This window comes from Gorilla gorilla, chromosome 4 (genome assembly GCF_029281585.2).
Source record: "Gorilla gorilla gorilla isolate KB3781 chromosome 4, NHGRI_mGorGor1-v2.1_pri, whole genome shotgun sequence".
Lineage (NCBI taxonomy): Eukaryota > Metazoa > Chordata > Mammalia > Primates > Hominidae > Gorilla > Gorilla gorilla.
This window is the reverse complement of record NC_073228.2, coordinates 114,497,918-114,521,345: the sequence shown is the minus strand read 5'-3', so window position 1 is coordinate 114,521,345 and position 23,428 is coordinate 114,497,918. Positions and strand designations below refer to the sequence as shown.

Here is a 23,428-nt window from a genome sequence, read left to right as displayed (position 1 = left end):
AATTACAAGCAAGGGTGGGGGGGCTTTTGTTGGGAGGTAGCACTCCCCCTTGATTAGCTATATCTGCCTTTTTCTCTCTAAAGCCTTTTCTTGAGTTTCACGGAGCTCCTTTTTGATAGAGTTTCTTTTAAACATAGCTACCTTTGTAGTTTCATCTGCTATTTGTGTTATAGTAGCCTTTTTGGCTGCTACATCAGCAAAATTATTTCCTTTACCCTCCGGAGAGTCAAGTTTGGGATGTCCAGGAATTGTAATAGCCACTTATTTTTTTGTAATTGGATGGCTCCTAGGAGGAGGTCAGAAACCTGACAGCTGTGTTTGCTAGATTGTCCAGAGTAGTTTAAATGTTCTTTTTGCTTTCATAACATTCCAAGGTCATGAGCTACATATAACGTCTGTCAGTGTAAATATTAGCAATTTGTTTTTTGGCCAAATGACAAGCTCTGATGAGTGCTGTTAACTAAGCTAACTATGTTGATTTTTCTTTAGGTAAGGGATTGCTCTCTATGATGTCCACAAGGGACACAATGGTATAGCCTGCCCATTATTTCAGAAATCCATCCCTTAGATATGATCCATCAATGAATCAGATAACATCAGCATTTTCCGGGAGTGTCTCCTGTAAATCCTGTCTGGACATCAAAAGCTGTTCTGTGAGAAAAATACAGTAATGAGTTATCTCATCAACTGTTTCAGGCAGCAAAAACAGAGGCAATGAAGAGTATTACAGGGAGAGATAGTAACATGTGGATGAGAGAGTAAGAATACTTAAGAATCCAGTCTGCTAACAGAAAAATGCTGAGTATGATATGTGAATTGCAGAGAGCTTCTACAGAATGAGATACATATAAAGTCAACAGAGCATCCATTACAATTTCCTGAGTGGCCTTAAGGAGCATGGTAATGGCTAAAGTGGCCCTCAGACAAGGGGGTATGCTACAGGGTCTAATTGCTGACTATCATAGCCAATAGATTATTATAAGAAAATAGGACTATACTGTCCTCCATGTTTTTGGGTTAGAACACTCAGCATGCTGCCGTGGCTCTCATGAAAAAAAAAAGGAAAAGCAGCAGCCCAAATATGGCCCAAAACAGGGGCTCTTGTAAGATTTTCTTTTTTTTCTTGAATAGCTCTTTGTTCTTCTGATGTTCAGTACATGGGCTTAAGTTGATCTGCTTTCAACAATGTATATAACTGCTGTACCATGAGAGTAAAATTGGAGATCCAGCTAGGGTAGCCAGCTAAACCTAAAACCCCCCTTAGCTGTCTAGTTTTTGGAGTGGGGTATACAAGAATTCTAGTTACTCAATTTGGATTTATGTGTAGTCCCCCCTTAGAAATTAAATGTTCCAAATATTTTACTTCTGTTAAGCAAAATTTGAGTTTTTCTTTGGATACCTCATGACTTCTCTTTGCTAACTGTTCCAGCAAGTACAGGGAATAGGTTTTACAATATAGCAGATTTGTGGAGCATAACAAGAGATCATCCATATACTTAAGTAGAATGGAATTTCCTTCAAAATTTAGCTCAGCATGGTCAGCCCTTAATATTTACAAAAGATAAGTTGGACTTTTGGTATAACTTGAGGCATAACATTCTAGGTATATTGAAAGCCATCTCAGGTAAAGGCAAACAAATATTTACTGACAGGGTCTATTGGTATGCTAAAGAAACACATGTAAATTAATTACAGTAAAATATTAATTGCTTACAAGTATATTGGACAAAAGAGTATGAGAGCTTGGGACTGCTGGATGATGGGGAATCATAATATTGTTAATAATGCTCAAACCTTGTACAAATCTCTGTCCTTTCCTATAAGATTTTCTTACTGGGGGCATGGGGCTATTACAAAGACTGAAATAAGAGATAATCCTTTATCAATGAAATCTTTGATTGTTGGTTTTATTCCTATTACAGCTTCCTGTTTTGATGGATATTGTTTAATATTCAAAAGTGGCTTGTTTGGATCCACCTGTACTTGTATTGGCCACCAAAATTCCTTCTATATCGGTAGATGATTGGAATCATAGTTAGGAATATGTGTTAGCAAATCATCAAGTTCTTTTTCTGTTTTAATACTTGGTGTTTGAATTTTAATTTTAATCTGATTAAAAATTTCAGATCTGTCATTTTTAGTCAATTCTTTTTCAGTCATTTCCAAAATCATTTTCCTTCTTTTTGAGAAGAAATATGATCATTATAAAGTTCCAGAAAATCTCTTCCTATCAAATGTTTTGGTGTGGAAGGCACCAAAAGGAAAGAATGGTATTCATCTAAATTTCCTAATTGTAAAGGCAAAAGTTTTGATTTATATAGTGTCATTGGTTGATTAGATACCCCTAACATTTGAATAGTTTCATTACTCTGAGGAAGAAGGCTTTTTAGGAAAGGTGGGGTTGAGGATAGAAAAGGTAGCTCTTGTGTCAATTAATGCTTTAATTTGTTCTCTATTCTATCTATCTATCTATCTATCTATCTATCTATCTATCTATCTATCTATCTACCTACCTATTTATCTAACTTCACTTCCCCCAGATTATGACTTAAAAGCAAGGGAAAGGCCCTCTTTATTTCCTCAGAGCCTCCCATACCTCTTCTTTCTTTTATATTTATTCTTGTTAATTTCTGTGCCCGTTTCAACTTTTCACAATCTTTCTTCAGATGTCCTGGTTCCTTGCAATAATAACAGACACATTTAGATGTTTCTGAGGTTCCCTTTGGAAAGGGAGTCCTCTATTTTGATCTGCATATCTGACCAGTGAGTTCTTGGAGTTGTAAGTTCATGATTTTAGTGACCTTGTTATCCTTCTTTGGCTGTATAACTTTGGTCAGTTTATCAGTTTCCCTAATTCCGAAGTGTGTACACAATCCCAATTTATTTGGTGCAATTTGACCACATTGGCCAATTGCTCATCCAATCTGTTAAGAAAGGTTGAATTTAATAAAGAATCATTTTGACAATTCCTTAGACTGTCTTCATTCATTCCCAAATATTGTTTGAAAACCTTTTCAAATCTTTCAATATAATAGTCTAGCATAGTTTCATTTGGTCCTGTTTACAGTGCTGGACTTTAGACTGACCTGCAAGCAATCTTAGAAAATATCTGGGGAATTATTTGTGCGAAACAATTTACTAGTTCTTGGGCCTTCTCCCTGTCTTCAGCTGTCTGCTTATGAAAATTGCTTAGTGGATTTTTCTAGTCAACCTTTTCATAGCCATTCTTCAGCTTTTTCTTTCAGATACCAGCATATAAATTAATTGTTATAAATCTCAGTAGTCAGGTTCATAAGTCCTGGTGGTTAGATTGAATTTCTTAGTGACACCTACAGGATCTTGGGTAGGATCAGGAAACTCCTTAGCACTATCTCTGAATTATGCCTTAGTCCCGGAGATATAGGTTATTGAAAGTTCCCCACTTGGTTTAGTTTTTTCTCTAAAGAGTGCTGCTAAAACCTCAGAGGGTGGTGGAGGAGGGAGTGAAGAAAATCTGGACAAGGCAGTTCTGAAAGCAAGTGAGAGGAAGGTTCAAGAAGCAGAGGGGAAGGAGTGGTAGCAAGAGAAGGCGAAGCAGTGGAAATCTGAATAATTTTTTCAGTCGAGAAATGGTTTCCAAGATACTGTGGTTCACTTCATGTATAGAGGCAATTTTATCATTCCCCTTTGTAAAGTTTCTAAATGCCATTTGAAATTCTATCCCATTCTGTCTGCTTAATTCTTGAGCCAGCTCTTTGCAATTGTGCCCATAAGTAAACCAGTTTCGGGATATCAAATGAGTCCCATTTTGGCCAAATTAAACTAATTTCATTTTTAATGATGTTGGTCTAATAAGTCAAAAATTTACAAGAAGCGTTATAATTTTTAGTCATAAATCCAGCTGGTGTCTTAGGAGGTGTTTTCCTTATACTTTCAGTTAGATGTATTACTTCATATGTTTTCCCCTCTTCTCTCCTTTGTCTACACCAAGCCAAGGATGTGTTTAGGGTCAAAGGTGTATTGCTAAGAGGTACACTCCTCAGGCTCTCAACCCCAAGTAGGTTACCCTCATGTGTCTCAAGAAAGCTCAGCTTCATGCGAGGCAGTGCAGTACTCCAAATGCTAGGTGACCACCCATTTGTGAGCATTTCCCAGAGGACCTTAAGTATTTTACCTGCTTTTTTTGTTTGTTTGTTTGTTTGTTTGTTTTTGTTTTGTTTTGTTTTGTTTTGTTTGTTTTTGTCCTTCTGGGGGAACTCTTTGGGACTGCCCATCAGGAGAGATCCCCTTCCAACACCTCTAAGAGATTCTTAGTTACCTAAGAATATCTGAGATTTGGGCTGGAGGGAGCAAATGTCTCATAACTTTGGAGCAATTTTATCGCAATTGCTCTCAGAAGGAATATAAAAGGGTTGGTACAGACAAAAGAGGTTTGAAAAGAGAAACATTCAGCTGATCAAAGAAACCACCGTTTTAACTGCAGCAATGCTTGGTTGACCTTACTTTTCTTTCCTTTCTTCGTAGCAATTTAGAACAAAGGGATAACCCTAGGGAGAACTTAGCAAACACATGATATACTACTCCTCTTAGAGGTCCTAAATAAAGCTAATTTAGACCTCTAGCAAAAGAGAAGGAGGACCGGATTCCAGGTAACCCACCATGTAAACCCAATGGTTCCCCTAGAGTTGGTTCAAACACAATGCTTTTGTGCTGGTATCAAGCACTGAGTTCCTTAAGATGAATCCTGTGTGTCCCTGAATCTGGCTGGAATTCTGCCGACTATGCCATCTGTCAACCTGAAGGTTAAGTAAAAGGCATTATACCTTAAAGAAATTTTTTTAAAATTTTATTATTATACTTTAAGTTTAGGGTATGTGTACACAATGTGCAGGTTTGTTACATATATATACATGTGCCAGGTTGGTGTGTTGCACCCATTACCTTGTCATTTAGCATTAGGTGTATCTCCTAATGCTATCCCTCCCCCTCCCCGACCCCACAACAGTCCCTGGTGTGTGATGTTCCCCTTCCTGTGTCCATGTGTTCTCATTGTTCAATTCCCACCTGTGAGTGAGAACATGCAGTGTTTGGTTTTTTTTCCTTGCGATAGTTTGCTGAGAATGATGGTTTCCAGTTTCATCCATGTCCTTACAAGGGACATGAACTCATCCTTTTTTATGGCTGCATAGTATTCCATGATATATATGTGCCACATTTTCTTAATCCAGTCTATCATTGTTGGACATTTGGGTTGGTTCCAAGTCTTTGCTATTGTGAATAGTGCCACAATAAACATACGTGTGCATGTGTCTTTATAGCAGCATGATTTATAATCCTTTGGGTATATACCCAGTAATGGGATGGCTGGGTCAAATGGTATTTCTAGTTCTAGATCCCTGAGGAATCGCCACACTGACTTCCAAAACGGTTGAACTAGTTTACAGTCCCACCAACAGTGTAAAAGTGTTCCTATTTCTCCAGGACCTGTTGTTTCCTGACTTTTTAATGATCGCCATTTTAACTGGTGTGAGATGGTATCTCACTGTGGTTTGAATTTGCATTTCTGTGATGGCCAGTGATGATGAGCTTTTTTTTATGTGTCTGTTGGCTGCATAAATGTCTTCTTTTGAGAAATGTTGTTCATATCCTTTGCCTACTTGTTGATGGGGTTGTTTGTTTTTTTCTTGTAAATTTGTTTGAGTTCATTGTAGATTCTGGATATTAGCCCTTTGTCAGATGAGTAGATTGCAAAAATTTTCTCCCATTCTGTAGGTTGCCTGTTCACTCTGATGGTAGTTTCTTTTGCTGTGCAGAAGCTGTTTAGTTTAATTAGATCCCATTTGTCAGTTTTGGCTTTTGTTGCCATTGCTTTTGGTGTTTTAGACATGAAGTCCTTGCCCATGCCTATGTCCTGAATGGTATTGCGTAGGTTTTCTTCTAGAGTTTTCATGGTTTTAGGTCTAACGTTTAAGTCTTTAATCCGTCTTGAATTAATTTTTGTATGAGGTGTAAGGAAGGGATCCAGTTTCATCTTTACACGTGTGGCTAGCCAGTTTTCCCAGCACCATTTCTTAAATAGGGAATCCTTTCCCCATTTATTGTTTTTGTCAGGTTTGTCAAAGATCAGATGGTTGTAGATATGGGGCATTATTTCTGAAGGCTCTGTTGTGTTCCGTTGGTCTATATCTCTGTTTTGGTACCAGTACCATGCTGTATTGGTTACTGTAGCCTTGTAGTATAGTTTGAAGTCAGGTAGCGTGATGCCTCCAGCTTTGTTCTTTTGGCTCAGAATTGACTTGACAATGCGGGCTCTTTTATGATTCCATATGAACTTTAAAGTAGTTTTTTCCAATTCTGTGAAGAAACTCATTGGTAGCTTGATGGGGATGGCATTGAATCTATAAATTACCTTGGGCAGGATGGCCATCTTCACGATATTGATTCTTCCTACCCATGAGCATGGAATGTTCTTCCATTTGTTTGTATCCTCTTTTATTTCATTGAGCAGTGGTTTGTAGTTCTCCTTGAAGAGGTCCTTCCCATCCCTTGTAAGCTGGATTCCTAGGTATTTTATTCTCTTTGAAGCAATTGTGAATGGGAGTTCACTCATGATTTGGCTCTCCGTTTGTTATTGGTGTATAAGAATGCTTGTGATTTTTGCACATTGATTTTGTATCCTGAGACTTTGCTGAAGTTGCTTATCAGCTTAAGGAGATTTTGGGCTGAGACAATGGGGTTTTCTAGATATAGAATCATGTCATCTGCAAACAGGGACTATTTGACTTCCTCTTTTCCTAATTGAATGCCATTTATTTCCTTCTCCTGCCTAATTGCCCTGGCCAGAACTTCCAACACTATGTTGAATAGGAGTGGTGAGAGAGGGCATCCCTGTCTTGTGGCAGTTTTCAAAGGGAATGCTTCCAGTTTTTGCCCATTCAGTATGATATTGGCTGTGGGTTTGTCATAGATAGCTCTTATTATTTTGAGATATGTCCCATCAATACCTAATTTATTGAGAGTTTTTAGCATGAAGGGTTGTTGAATTTTGTCAAAGGCCTTTTCTGCATCTATTGAGATAATCATGTGGTTTTTGTCTTTGGTTCTGTTGATATGCTGGATTACATTTATTGATTTGCGTGTATTGAACCAGCCTTGCATCCCAGGGATGAAGCCCACTTGATCATGATGGATAAGCTTTTTGATGTGCTGCTGGATTCGGTTTGCCAGTATTTTATTGAGGATTTTTGCATCAATGTTCATCAAGGATATTGGTCTAAAATTCTCTTTTTTTGTTGTGTCTCTGCCTGGCTTTGGTATCAGAATGATGCTGGCCTCATAAAATGAGTTAGGGAGGATTCCCTCTTTTTTCTATCAATTGGAATAGTTTCAGAAGGAATGATACCAGCTCCTCCTTGTACCTCTGGTAGAATTCGGCTGTGAATCATCTGGTCCTGGACTTTTTTTGGTTGGTAAGCTATTAATTATTGCCTCAATTTCAGAGCCTGTTATTGGTCTATTCAGAGATTCAGCTTCTTTCTGGTTTAGTTTTTGGAGGGTGTATGTGTTGAGGAATTTATGCATTTCTTCTAGATTTTCTTGTTTATTTGCATAGAGGTGTTTGCAGTATTCTCTGATGGTAGTTTGTATTTCTGTGGGATCGGTGGTGTTACCCCTTTATCATTTTTTATTGCGTCTATTTGATTCTTCTCTCTTTTCTTCTTTGTTAGTCTTGCTAGCAGTCTATCAATTCTGTTGATCTTTTCAAAAAACCTGCTTCTGGATTCATTAATTTTTTGAAGGGTTTTTTGTGTCTCTATTTCCTTCAGTTCTGCTCTGATCTTCGTTATTTCTTGCCTTCTGCTAGCTTTTGAATGTGTTCACTCTTGCTTCTCTAGTTCTTTTAATTTTGATGTTAGGGTGTCAATTTTAGATCTTTCCTGCTTTCTCTTGTGGGCATTTAGTGCTATAAATTTCCCTCTACACACTGCTTTGAATGCGTCCCAGAGATTCTGGTATGTTGTGTCTTTGTTCTCATTGGTTTCAAAGAACATCTTTATTTCTGCCTTCATTTCTTTATGTACCCAGTAGTCATTCAGGAGCAGGTTGTTCAGTTTCCATGTAGTTGAGTGGTTTTGAGTGAGTTTCTTAATCCTGAGTTCTAGTTTGATTGCACTGTGGTCTGAGAGACAGTTTGTTGTAATTTCTATTCTTTTACGTTTGCCAAGGAGTGCTTTACTTCCAACTATGTGTTCAATTTTGGAATAAGTGTGGTGTGGTGCTGAAAAGAATGTATATTCTGTTGATTTGGGGTGGAGAGTTCTGTAGATGTCTATTAGGTCTGCTTGGTGCAGAGCTGTGTTCAATTCCAGGATATGCTTGTGAACTTTCTGTCTCGTTGATCTGTCTAACGTTGACAGTGAGGTGTTAAAGTCTCCCATTATTATTGTGTGGGTGTCTAAGTCTCTTTTTAGGTCACTAAGCACTTGCTTTATGAATCTGGGTGCTCCTGTATTGGGTGCATATATATTTAGGATAGTTAGTTCTTCTTGCTGAATTGATCCATTTACCATTATGTAATGGCCTTCTTTGTCTCTTTTGATCTTTGTTGGTTTAAAGTCTGTTTTAACAGAGACTAGGATTGCAACCCGTGCCTTTTTTTGTTTTCCATTTGCTTGGTAGATCTTCCTCCATCCCTTTATTTTGAGCCTATGTGTGTCTTTGCATGTGAGATGGGTTTCCTGAATACAGCACACTGATGGGTCTTGACTCTTTATCCAGTTTGCCAGCATGTGTCTTTTAATTGTAGCATTTAGCCCATTTCCATTTAAGGTTAATATTGTTATGTGTGAATTTGATCCTGTCATTATGATGTTAGCTGGTTATTTTGCTCATTAGTTGATGCAGTTTCTTCCTAGCCTTGATGGTCTTTACAATTTGGCATGTTTTTGCAGTGGCTGGTACCGGTTGTTCCTTTCCATGTTTAGTGCTTCCTTCAGGAGATCTTTTAGGGCAGGCCTGGTGGTGACAGAATCTCTCAGCGTTTTCTTTTCTGTAAAGTATTTTATTTCTCCTTCACTTATGAAGCTTAGTTTGGCTGGATATGAAATTCTGGGTTGAAAATTCTTTTCTTTAAGATGTTGAATATTGGCCTCCACTCTCTTCTGGCCTGTAGAGTTTCTGCTGAGAGATTCGCTGTTAGTCTGATGGGCTTCCCTTTGTGGGTATCCCGACCTTTCTCTCTGATTGCGCTTAACATTTTTTCCTTCATTTCAACTTTGGTGAATCTGACAATTATGTGTCTTGGAGTTGCTCTTCTTGAGGAGTATCTTTGTGGCGTTCTCTGTATTTCCTGAATTTGAATGTTTGCCTGCCTTGGTAGATTGGGGAAGTTCTCCTGGATAATATCCTACAGAGTGTTTTCCAACTTGGTTCCATTCTCCCCATCACTTTCAGGTACACCAATCAGACGTAGATTTGGTCTTTTCACATAGTCCCATATTTCTTGGAAGCTTTGTTTGTTTCTTTGTATTCTTTTTTCTTTAAACTTCTCTTCTCGCTTCATTTCATTCATTTCGTCTTCCATCATTGATACCCTTTCTTCCAGTTGATCACATCCGCTACTGAGGCTTGTGGATTCGTCACGTAGTTCTTGTGCTGTGGTTTTTAGCTCCATCAGGTCCTTTAAGGACGTCTCTGCATTGGTTATTCTAGTTAGCCATTCGTCTAATTTTTTTTCAGGGTTTTTAACTTCTTTGCCATTGGTTGGAACTTCCTCCTTTAGCTTGGAGTAGTTTGATCTTCTGAAGCCTTCTTCTCTCAACTTGTCAAAGTCATTCTCTATCCAGCTTTGTTCTGTTGCTGGTGAGGAGCTGCATTCCTTTGGAGGAGGAGAGGCGCTCTGATTTTTAGAGTTTCCGGTTTTTCTGCTCTGTTTTTTCCCCATCTTTGTGGTTTTATCTACCTTTGGTCTTTGATGATAGTGACGTACAGATGGGTTTTTGGTGTGGATGTCCTTTCTGTTTGTTAGTTTTCCTTCTAACAGTCAGTACCCTCAGCTGCAGGTCTGTTGGGGTTTGCTGGAGGTCCATTCCTGACCGTGTTTGCCTGGGTATCAGCAGCAGTGGCTGCAGAACAGTGGATATTGATGAACCGCAAATGCTGCTGCCTGATCGTTCCTCTGGTTGTTTTGTCTCAGAGGAGTACCTGGCCATGTGAGGTGTCAGACCACCCCTACTGGGGGGTGCCTCCCAGTTAGGCTACTTGGGGGTCAGGGACCCACTTGAGGAGGCACTCTGCCTGTTCTCAGATCTCAAACTGCGTGCTGGGAGAACTACTACTCTCTTCAAAGCTGTCAGACAGGGACATTTAAGTCTGCAGAGGTTACTGCTGCCTTTTGTTTGTCTGTGCCCTGCCCCCAGAGGTGGAGCCTACAGAGGCAGGCAGGCCTCCTTGAGCTGTGGTGGGCTCCACCCAGTTCGAGCTTCTTGGCTACTTTGTTTACCTACTCAAACCTTGGCAATGGCGGGCACCCCTCCCCCAGCCTTGCTGCTGCCTTGCAGTTTGATCTCAGACTGCTGTGCTAGCAATGAGCGATGCTCCATGGGCGTAAGACCCTCTGAGCCAGGTGTGAGATATAATCTCCTGGTGTGCCGTTTGTTAAGCCCGTTGGAAAAGCGCAGTATTAGGGTGGGAGTGGCCCGATATTCCATGTACCGTCTGTCACCCCTTTCTTTGACTAGGAAAGGGAATTCCCTGACCCCTTGCGCTTCCCGTGTGAGGCGATGTCTCGCCCTGCTTCAGCTCACACACGGTGCACTGCACCCACTCTCCTGCACCCACTGTCCGGCACTCCCCAGTGAGATGAACCCAGTACCTCAGTTGGATATGCAGAAATCACCCATCTTCTGCATTGCTCACGCTGGGAGCTGTAGACTGGAGCTGCTGCTATTCGGCCATCTTGGCTCCACCCTCACCTTAAAGAAATTTTAAGTTAATTTTATTCTGATCCAAGTTTGAGGACTAATAGCTTGGGAAACACAGACTCAGTCAGTGCATACTGAGAATGTGGCTGGGCGCAGTGGCTCACAACTGTAATGCCAGCGCTTTCGGAGGCCGAGGCGGGCAGATCATGAGTCAGGAGTGCCAGAGCATCCTGGCTAACAGGGTGAAACCCCGTCTCTAATAAAAATAGAAAAAAATTAGCCAGGCGTGGTGGTGGGCGCCTGTAGTCCCAGCTACTCAGGAGGCTGAGGCAAGAGAATGGTGTGAACCCAGGAGGCGGGGCTTGCAGTGAGCCGAGATCGCGCCACTGCACTCCAGCCTGGGCGACAGAGCGAGACTCCATCTCAAAAAAACAAAAAACAAAAAACAAACAAAAGAATTGAGGATGTGTTCCCAAATGGGCTACACAAAACACTGTATTTATACATTCTGTTACATAGGAAATAGAAGAAGGGGAGCAGTGAAGTGAAAGTGACATTCTTATAATTTTGATTGATGCTCATTTACATTACATGTAAGATAAGGCAAATATGTGGTTACGGTATGTAGGGTAAAATGTTAATGAGCATGTAGGTTTCTTATGGTCTGGAAAGTGATGACTTATTATATCTTGCCTTTGTGTTTTATCTGATAGACAAAGTTGTAATCAGTAAACATTGATGAAATATTTGACAGAATCCAGCCCTGCAGATGAGAGTTCAGCTTTAGTATGTAGGCCTAGTTTTTATTATGCATATGGCTAACCTGAAGCCATCTTGGCCCACTTTTAGAATTTTATTTCCATTTTTCTTTTTCTGATAGTTGCAAATAAATAAAAAGTACTGGCACACAACGTAAATCCAATATAAGAATTCATGGACAATTACATCCCTTTTGCAGCTCATTCCTAAACCATTCATCACATTAGCAGTTTGCATCAAAGACAAAGGGCTTCCTATGGTGAATAAAGGAGATTTGAAATATTTAACTAAGTATGCCAGAACAGGGCTTTATAATTTCAGTATCAGCTCATTGTGATTTTCCTGAATAAATTAGTAAATAAGTGACTGATAGGAATGGAAATATTTCCTGTTTAAACTTTAATGATGCTTTTTAGTTCATTTTCCTCCTTGTCCAAAGCTTCCTTTCTTTCTTTCTTCTTTTTTTTTTTTTTTTCCTTATACTTTAAGTTCTGGGATACATGTGCAGAACATGTAGGTTTGTTACATAGGTATACACGTGTCGTGGTGGTTTGCTACACATGCCGTGGTGGTTTGCTGCACCCATCAACCTGTCATCTACCTTAGGTATTTCTCCTATTGCTATCCCTTCCCTACCCCCACACCCCCAACAGTCCCTAGTGTTTGACGTTCCCCTCCCTATGTCCATGTGTTCTCATTTTTCAACTCCCACTTATGAGTGAGAACATGTGATGTTTGCTTTTCTGTTCCTGTGTTGGTTTGCTGAGAATGATGGTTTCCAGCTTCATCCATGTCCCTTCAAAGGACATGAATTCATCCTTTTTAATGGCTGCATAGTATTCCATGGTGTATATGTGCTACATTTTCTTTATCCAGTCTATCATTGATGAGTATTTGGGTTGGTTCCAAGTCTTTGCTACTGTGAATAGTGCTGCAGTAAGCATATGTGTGCATGTGTGTTTATAGTAGGATGATTTATAATCCTTTGGGTATATACCCAGTAATGGGATTGCTGGGTCAAATAGTATTTCTGGTTCTAGATCATTGAGGAATCACTACACTGTCTTCCACAATGGTTGAACTAATTTACACTCCCACTATCAGTGTAAAAGCGTTCCTATTTCTCCACATCCTCTATAGCATCTGTTGTTTCCTGACTTTTTAATGATCGCCATTCTAAGTGGTATGATATGGTATCTCATTGTGGTTTTGATTTGCATTTCTCTAATGACCAGTGATGATGAGCCTTTTTTCATATGTTGTTTGACCGCATAAATGTCTTCTTTTGAGAAGTGTCTGTTTACCCACTTTTTGAAGGGGTTGTTTATTTCTTGTAAATTTGTTTAAATTCATTTTAGATTGTGGATATTAGCCCTTTGTCAGATGGATAGACTGAAAAAAAATTTATTCCATTCTGTAGATTGCCTGTTCACTCTGATGATACTTTCTTTCGCTGTCTAGAAGCTCTTTAGTTTAATTAGATCCCATTTGTCAATTTTGGCTTTTGTTGCCATTGCTTTTGGTGTTTTAGTCATGAAGTCTTTGCCCATGCCTATGTCCTGAATGGTATTGCCTAGGTTTTCTTCTAAGGTTTTTATGGTTTTAAGTTTTACATTTAAGTTTTTAAACCATCTTGAGTTAATTTTTGTATAGGGTGTAAGGAAGGGGTCCAGTTTCAGTTTTCTGCATATGGCTAGCCAGTTTTCCCAATGCCATTTATTAAATGGGGAATCCCTTCCGCATTGTTTGTTTTTGTCAGGTTTGTCAAAGATCAGATGGTTGTAGATGTGTGGCATTATTTCTGTGGCCTCTATTCTGTTCCATTGGTCTATATATCTGTTTTGGTACCAGTACCATGCTGTTTTGGTTACTGTAGCCTTGTAGTATCGTTTGAAGTCAGGTAGTGTGATGCCTCCAGGTTTGTTCTTTTTGCTTAGGATTGTCTTGGCTATATGGGCCCTTTTTTTGGTTCCATATGAAATTTAAAGAAGTTTTTTTCTAATTCTGTGAAGAAAGTCAATGGTAGCTTGATGGGGATAGCATTGAATCTATTAATTACTTTGAGCAGTATGGCCATTTTCACTATATTGATTCTTCCTATCTTGTCCAAGGGTTTCTAAAGCACCTGTAAACACTTTAAATGCTTCAGTTTTCAGTATTTTGAATATTACTGTTTTGTATTAATTAAAGATTATATTTATACTTACTATTTCTGAAAAAAATTGCCAATTTTTAAATTTAGTACTATAAAGTTAAAATTTACATAGTAGTTATGAATCAGTTGATGAACATATATATGTATGCAATAAATAGTATTTCTGTACTTTCTTTAAATTGGCTACTCCAAGACTCTGTTTTGCTTGATTGGTTGAATATTTCCTCTCAATTGTTATTAGGCCTGCCCTTGCCCCAGGGTTTACAAAGGTCCTGGATACTGTCAATGGAAGACAAGTCTCAATCATTTTTGGAGATTTATTTGCCAAAGTTAAGGATGCACCTGGGAGACAGGTCTATGCCTTTCTCTGAAGATGATTTTGAGGGGTCCAAATTTAAAAGGGAAAGGGTGGTATATTGAGAAGCATACAGTTTTCACAAAAGTAAAAGGGTCAAAGGAAAAATGGGGGGAATGTTCATTTTACATAACACAGACAAATGGGGTAGGGGAACAACCAGATATGCATTTGTGTCTGGAGAGCTGGGGTGACTGCATTTTTATAAAGCTATCAATTTGCATTGCCATGGTGAAGTTTTAACAGCTCACCAGGAATTTCCCTGTGGGCAAAACATGGGGGAGGCAAGTACCTTTTCATTGTGTAGCCATCTTATTTAGCAGCCAAAAGGTGGGGGCAGGTTTGCGTGACCCAGTTCCCAGCTTGACTTTTCCTTTTGGCTAAATGAGTTTGGGGTCCCAAAATTTAATTTCCTTTCACAGTGCTCATGCATCAACAAAGCACTGGAGAGGTACCTCAGGGTATTGGGTCAATTGTCCCATCTATATGGCCTCCTCTGGTTTGTCATACCTCTTATGGGCCACAGTTAGGCCCAGGGAAGATTTTTATGCCTCTACTAGGCTGTGGGGTCCAGTCTCCTAAGGCACAAGGCCCAGCCATTTCTTTTGAGGTGCTGTCACCTTCTGGGAGTGCTACTCCAAAGAGGAAATGTATCTGAATGACTTCTGTTACATTCCAGTCTCAGGAGACATCTCTCTCTCTCCACAATCCCAAGAATTTTGTTTCTCCCCATATGACACTTACTGTCATCTCTTCAACAAGCTTAGCTTTTTACTTTTGTCTTCTGAAATCATAATATAAGGCAGTTTCAGCTTTCTGCCTTGAAGTTCAAGCATGAATGGAAGAAAATCTTCATCTATCCAACTACCTATGTCTCTGTGTATCTATATGGTTATCCATATAGAAATGAAATTCTACATTTATCTTCTGCCAGAACTCATTTGTGGATAAATTAATAACTTAATCGTCAAAGCAAAACTATTAAAAATTACACACACACACACACACCCTCAGAGTAGAGAAGTACAAACCATGAAGAGAAAGGAGTTACTAAACAAAATATGCAAAGCCTTCATACTTAAGAGACATCAATGATATCCCATAACCTATATGTCTCTACTTCTCTTTTACAAACCAAACATTTTTATTTTTTTAACTATTTCCAAAAGGGACATTGTGTTACATTGCCTCACCTTTCCCTTCACACTACTCTACAAATTTCCAAATGGTGTTTTCTAATGTAAGTGTGGGACCCCAAAATGAATAAGATAATCCATTTTACAACATATTTCGCACCAAAGGTATGCAATTAGGTTTTATAATATGTATATATATATATGTGAATATGTGTGTGTGTGTATATACACACACATGTATAGAGAGAGAGGGAGAGACAGAGAGAGAGAGAAACAAAGAGAAAGAGAAAGAGAAAATTTAACTTTGTAATAGAAACCAAAACTACCTTTTTTTCCCAAAACAATAGATATGAATATAAAGCATATACTCAAACCTTATGCTCCAGGAATCTGGATGGTCCGTATGAGTTTGGATTTTATTTTATTGGCAATAAGGTTGTATTACGGGGTCTGAAATTAAAGGGTCTGAAAGGCTGGTAGAAGAGTGAAATCATTAGGAGATTTATTTTTGGGAGTCATGTAAAAGATGAGACTAGAATATCAACCTAAAGGAAAAAATGGAGAGAAAATTAATATAGAGAGTTTATTTGGGTCAGATTTGAGGACTGCAACCCAAGAGACAGATTCAAGTTGCCCTGAATATATGCTCCGATTAGCAGCAGTTACACGTGGGTTTTTAAAGGAAAGAAGAGGCAGTTCCTAAGCTGTTTACCAATCACTTACATTAAAATAACATAAAGTGTTGATTAGCTATACCTGGTTCTTGTGCCACAGATTCCAAGAACATGAAGATAATGGGTGAGGCAGCACTATTCAAACTCCCCTGAGTTATTTTTCTTTTCTCAGGGGGAGGAAAGGTCAGAAGAAGAATGGTAGATAAGCAGTTATTGTATTAATCTAGGACAGAGATAATGGCATCCTGAACCTGGGAGAATGACAAAGGGATGAAAAGCAGACTTGATTAACAGTGCTCCTTTGAAGACGAGGATCAATAATACATAATGACCAATAGTGGCTCCCCAGTGATTTGATGCTACATGAGCCTGTGAACAACCTGAAGTCAGGGGAGGCCTAACAATGACCATGAAAGGAAGATTTAGACAGAGCCTTGGTCTCATGACTGTGAAGCTGCCAAATACACCCTACATTGTTTTTGAACTTTTACGTTCTTTTATTTTTTGTTTTCATACATCAGAGAGAAATATGCTTCTATACTGTTTGAGCCCTTATTTTTATTTCTGTTATATGTCGCTAAACCTAATTCACATACAGTATTTTCTCTTATAATCTTATTTGTACTGAGGTAAAATTTGCATATAGTGAAATGTACAAATGTTCATACAACTCAATAAGGATTCTGGTTATCTATAACTTAGTGGCTTAAAACAATTTTTTTTTTATCAACTCGCACAGTTTTGGAGTTGACTGTCTTGTCTGGATAATTATCATTTGGGGTATCTCCTTAAACCACAGGATGTGGTTTGATGTCAACTGAATCTCTAGTCATCTGAAGACTTGATTGGGTTGGACAACCAAAATGGCTCTCTCACATGCCTGGTAGTTTCTGCTTGCTGTTACTTGCGCACTTGGTTAGAACTATAAACCTGATCCTCTATACATGACTTTCCATGTGACATTGCCTTCTCATAGCATGGTGGCTGGATTCTGTATGTCCCAAGAGACCCAGGAGCAAACTGTAAGGCTTTTTTAGTAGTTTGGCCTCTGAAGTCCTAGAGTGTCACTTCTGCCACATTCTGTTAGTCAACTAAGTCACTAAGTTAAGCCCAGATTCACAAGTATTGGGATTAGACTCTATCTCTTGTTTGAGGGAGTGGCAAGGTCACATTGCACAACATACAGTATGGGAGATACTGCTGTGGTCATCTTTAACAATTTTATCTGTTTCATTGAGTTTTGATACATACATATACCCATGTTACCATCCCTAATATATAATATTTCCATCATGCCACCTTCCATTCAATCCTTACACCTCCCATAGACCATCACCATGAAGTAGTTTTGTCTGTGCTTGAATTTCTCATATATGAAATCACATAGTATGTACACTTTTGTGTTTGGCTTTTTTCACTCAATGTAGTATTTTTGAGATTTATGCATGTCATTGCTTGTAGAATTAATTTGTTCTTTGTTGTTACTGAGAATAATCCTATTATATAAACATACCACAAATTGTTTATCCATTTTCCCACTGACAGATGGTTGAGTTGTTTCTGGTTTGGGACTATTGCGAATAAGAGTACTATAGGCATTCTTGTACAAGTCTTTTTATGACAAGTGTTTTCATTGCTTTGGGAATGGAATTTCTAGGTCAGGGTGTAGGTGTACGGTTAACTTACAAAGGCACAGACAAATAGATTTCCTACATTGTTATAGCTTATTTTCACTTCCATCAGCAACATATTAGAGTTTCATTGTTCTATATTCCTCAAAATTTGGTATTGTCAGTTTTTTTAATGTTAGCGATTCTAGTTAGTGTGAAATAGAAGTTCATCATGCTTTTAATTTGAATTTTTCCAAAGACTAATGATTTTGATCATATTGGCTTTGTTGATCTTTCTCAGATTTTGTTCTGTATATCACCAATATCTGCTCTTAAAATTTCTCTTCACTTCTACTTTTTTGGCGTCTACTTTGCTGTTATTTTTCCGATTTGTAATGTTGGCTAATTAATTTTTAGCTTTCCCTTGCTGTTAGATGAATGTTTATGTAGCATTTCCTCTGAAGTGCCATTTTCTTGCACATCATAAGTTTTTATATGTAGTATTTTACTGTCATTTAATTCTAAATATTTTTCAAATTTCATTGTTATTTCTTTTTTTGAGCCATAGGTGACCTAGAATTAGTGTTTTTTATTTCCCAATATATGTAGAGTTAATTTATCCTTTTGTTATAATTTTCTAACTTAATTGTGTTTTGATGTCAGGGAATATAATCTACTCATGTAGATTACCTACATTTTGCAATTCTTTAAGACATACTTTCTAAGCTAGCATGTGATCAAGTTTTAGAAATTGTTGGCCTCCTGGTGCTTACAACCAGCTGTGTGCCTCCATTGACTGTACAGAAAAAAGAGATAGAGTAAACACATCCCATATACAACTCAGCCCAGGTCCTGTGCCTTGTCTATATTGTGAACAGGGGGGACATAGAAAAAAACAAGAGAGAGATAAATTGTTTTTGTGTGTTTGGGAAAAATGTATATTCTCTAATAAATAAATATATAATTCTCCATATGCCCATTTGGTCAAGCATAGTAATTATATTGCTTCTATAGCTTTGCTAAATTTTTGTTGTTTGTTGTTGCATACTTATCAGTAGTTAAAAAGAATAACTCGAACTCCTGTTTACTAATTTATTCTCACAGAGCTGCACTTACAAACCTCTTTCTCTAACATGTTTAAAATAGCTTTTCATTTCTCCAGGGGCTTAGCTCAAGTGTTTTTTTTTTTCTTTTAATCTATAATATCTTGGATTTCACGTTTCCTTCTTTAGTCCTTCAAAGTTGCTTTTAGAGACAGGAGCCAAAAGCCATCTTTATTGGCACTAAAACTCATGTCACTAACTTTTCTGTATTAATTGTTTATCCAGAAATCTCTTCTTAATTGGATATAATCTATTTTTTGTATGTACAGATTCTTCAGAGATTTTAATGTAAATATTTAAAAAATAATTATGGTCCCTCTTCTTTTCATGTATTTATATTCTTTATTCTTTTTAAGGTTATTCTTGACTGCAACTGCCTATTACATTTTGAGTAGTAGTAATGATATGGACACCTTTTTATGGTTTCTGGCTTTTAAGATAAAGCTTCCAATGATTTATCGTTAATTGTCATGTTTGTTTTAGTTTTTCCTAGATACATTTAATTAAAATAAGGAGAACTATTCTTAGCTTGGAAAGTTTTTTTATTTGTTTTTAGAATCATGAATGGAAACTGAATTTAATGGAATTATTCTTTGGCATATATCAAAATATTTCCTACTATTTTGCTTAAGTACATCAATACACCAATGTTATGGTCTGTAAAAATAGATTTTACAGTATTAAATCATCCTTGCTCTTCTGACACTAAACCCATCTCCGTTATAATGGATTCTTTTTTATTGATATCCCTAGGTATGGTTTTCTTATGTTTTGTTTAGAAATTTTTGCAGCTAGGTTAATAGGTAATATTTCCCAATAAGTACGGTTTCCCATACTGCCACAGATTCTATAACCTTGGGTGGCTCAAAATTTTATATATTTTTATATAGAATATAATAAGATTGTTGAAACTCTAAAAAGGCATAATAATAATAAAACTACTAAAAGCCTTAGGAAGATATTCTGGAAAGAAAGAATGAGCATAATAAAAATAGGTAATGATAAAAGTAATTAAAATGGTTTTATTAACAATTTTAAAAGCAGTTTTTGTTTAAGCGTGCTGGTTATTCTTTTGATTATTATAATATTAGATATTATATTTTTTTGGTTGTTTAAACATCTGAGAGAATCACATGTACTATATATATATATATATATATATCAAGGCCACAACATATATGTGTGTGTATCTCTTTGTAATTTATAATTTAATGCTTAAAAATTGTTACATCTATGTAATTGTGAATCAGTACTTTCAGTATTTTATTATAAAAGGCCAGCTATGCACAAAGGTTAATAAATCCCCATTTATTTTCAACCTATATTTTATAGTTATCAATTAAACCCACACATTTTGATGTACTAATTTTGGAATATTTTCATGTTTAAAGTATTTATTGCTTAGTCCATTTATATAATTAATTAAAAGGGTATTACACACACAAAAAAACACATAATAAGTAATAAGTATTCCTTTCCACTTGGATAGTAAGGTCCCATTAACAAGCAATACCAGGATAATCCCTATTCGTAGATGAGATTACTGAGGCACCTGCAGTTAAAGTAATCTGCACAACGAAACAGACATAGTCTGTTCTGGAGCAAGGATTAAAGTAAGCTGCTGATTCCTGCATTGCACACTTACCCACTATACCACACAGAAGTCTGAAAGGGAGAAAAGCCAAATGTCCTAGGAGTGTAATGACGAATGAAAAAGAAGACACTTAATTCCAGAAGGGGTGGTTGGCAGGGTCAGATACCATGGAGGGATCAGGTAAGATCAGTACTGAAAAGCTCATAGTGGATTTGTCTACTGGGATATTCTTGTCAGCCTTGGAGAGATATCTCAAAGCTGAGGTCATAGCAGAAACTATATTCCAGATACTACATTTTTTTGTACTAGAATAAATTTAAGAGTAAATATCATTTAATATAAAAACCATATCTGATATAATTAAAGCCCAAAGTCAAGCCATTTTTTTTGGCCACTTCAGATAAATATGCAAGGTAAATTTCTGAAATCTATTTAAATTATCAGAATTTACCCCTGGGAAGTGATAAAGAAAATGTGGCAGCTACTTTAGACCGTCTTCCACAGTGTGATGCTTTATAAGCCAAGAACATTAGAGCAAGCAGAGAGCTGGGTCCTAGAAATAGTTGGTGTCTAAAATAATTGTTGTTTTTTTTTAACCTTTCATTTCATTATTTAGGGAAGGTTTTGCTTATTTTAAAGGGAGAGCAATTCAATCATTCAGATCATTTTTATTCACTTAATGTTTTATTTCCATTTCTATCCACAAATTCAATGAGTACCCTGTGTTTTGGGACTGTAGAAAATAAAAAGGATATTTTAATCTTAAGGATAATTTTAATTTACTTAAAGCTATTATTTACTTTTACGTCATCTTTTGCTGATTCAGGAAAAATTATAGCTACTTCTTGACAGTGACGTAAAAATGAAATAATCCAATTTAACAAGTTCATTTTAGTTTTTTTACATTTAATTGTGATTTTCCTGCAAAGTAAAAAAAATGTGTCTTAATAGCAGAAGTTGTTAAAATTTTTAGCCTCATATTATTTTTTTATTTCTGTTGTAAAATGGTCTGGGGGTTACTAAAGACTATGAAATATCATGAAATATGCTACTGTTGGCTCCTTTTTGTACAATTCACAAGTCAACATGCTCTATGCATATAACTGTCCCGAGAAGGAATGAAATGTTATGAATTATTTCTGCAGTAGGTTTTAATAGATGGTTCAAGACTGTCTTTTTAGCAAATAGCATTTTAGAAGCTGAATGTTTGAACTCCATTACTGATTAGTATTTGTGACCAAGTTCTATTATTCAACTCCACTTAAACGTGTAACTGTAACTTGTTTTTGCTAATCTCTTCTGGCAAATGGTTCTCAACCATTTAAATATTCCACTCTACTTCAAAGTCTCTTTGAGAATTTAGGTCCAACAATGAATAACACAAACCCCCATTTTTCGGATGAAGATAGATATTTAATCTCTCTCGCACATTCAACTATTAAATGGCTATCATTTACTGACACCCTACAATATGGGGAATATTTTATCTTACTTAATCCTCAGGCAACTCTGCTTAGATATTATCATTTCTGTTTTACAGATGAGAAACTGAAACCTTGAACAGGTAGGGAGTGCTTATTGAATAATTAGGGAAGAGGGATCCAGAAGCCAAGTACCTAGCATTCCTGCCCACCTTCCTGGTGCCCTGCTCCTCTCGGAAGCAGTTGCCATAGAAGATACTGATGTGGCTGTTTACATTCCTCCCTGGTCCTCAGTTAATCCTTGCAGGCATCACTGGGAGTCTCACCCCTCGGCCAAATTTCTAGTCTTTTTATGGCTATCAACACTGCCTGAGAAATTGTCATATACAAGTGGTTTTCAACCAGTGAGCCCATGAAGAACTACCTCCCCTGGCTTTCATGAGCTGCACATTTCCTTCCTCCTCAACCTCTTTGCTGGAGCTCTTAGAGCGTCTAGAATGATATTGGCAGAATCCTGGTGTTGGAGTGTCGTCGTGTATAGTTTGAAACAATCCCCATTTCACTCTGCCCTTGCCCTTCTCTTTTCCCTCTCTTTTTACCCCTTTTCTTCCTCCTTTCTCTTTGCAGATTCTTCTCTACCCCTACCCATACCCCCTTTTCCTCTCTCCTTTAAGGCAAATCAGATTAGATGGGTTAATTTAAAAACTCCTTAGGTGATTTTACTTTCTTTTTCCCTCCTTCCCTAACTCCTGTGACCTTCTGAACCCCCTTCCTCAAATATGAAAAATATGTTAATGTCAGTGCAGTTATTTTAACACAGATTTTCTGATTCTAATTATTTTCTATTTTTTTCCCAAAAAAAGACATATCTAGCATGCTCATCCTATAATAAATGTTTAAATTTTAATGTAGCTTCTTTTTAGGGAAGGTTTTCTGCTTTAGAATATGGTTTTACTCAATAATAGAAAAATGTTTATGTTAGAGTAAGGGATTGTACTTGACCAAAGCTAAAGAACAAAATAAAAGAAGACCAAGAAAAAGATTATTCTACTTCCTACATCTCTGCAAACCTTATACTTTTCATGTTTATGTCAAAGCTCTGATTTTGTTACACAACGACTTTAAGCTACTTAGGTTGCCTTTTTTTTTTTTTTTTTTTTTTTGAGATAGAGTCTCACTCTGTTGCCTAGGCTGGAGTGCCATGGCACAGCATCGGCTTACCGCAGCCTCCACCTCCCGGGTTCAAGTGATTCTCATGCCTCAGCCTCCCGAGTAGCTGGATTACAGGCATGTGCCACCACACCCAGCTAATTTTTTATTTTTAGTAGAGAAAGGGTTTCACCATGTTGGCCAGGCTGGTCTTGAACTCCCTACCTCAGATGATCCTCCTGCCTCAGCCTCCCAAAGTGCTGGGATTACAGACGTGAGCCACTGCACCAGGCCTTGGGTTGCATATTAAACTCACCTGGGGAGCTTAAAACAAAACAGGACAAACACACATTCCTGGACAACTCCAGAGACTAAATGTAATAGGTCTGGAGTTAGGATGTAAGGAATCAGCAGGCATATGATTACTTTTTAAAGATGCTTTTCCAACTCTCTGTAGAGTACCAATTTTAAAACTTCCAAATTGTCATGGAAAAATTAAAATGAAAGATAGTTACCATAAAATGAAAAATAAAAAGACACCCAAAAATCAAATGTAAATACTTAGAATCAA

The 23,428-nt window shown here is 37.5% G+C and overlaps 1 protein-coding gene and 1 non-coding gene across 8 annotated transcripts in view; both read left to right on the top strand.

Annotated features, from left to right (window-relative positions):
• Positions 1–23,428, top strand: part of TMEM232 (transmembrane protein 232) — a 324,485-nt gene that overhangs the window by 34,860 nt on the left and 266,197 nt on the right. The window lies entirely within an intron of this gene.
• On the top strand, positions 18,347–18,479 carry LOC115934852 (small nucleolar RNA SNORA51). The gene has a single exon (XR_004070593.1). It is a non-coding gene; the product is annotated as a small nucleolar RNA SNORA51 (small nucleolar RNA).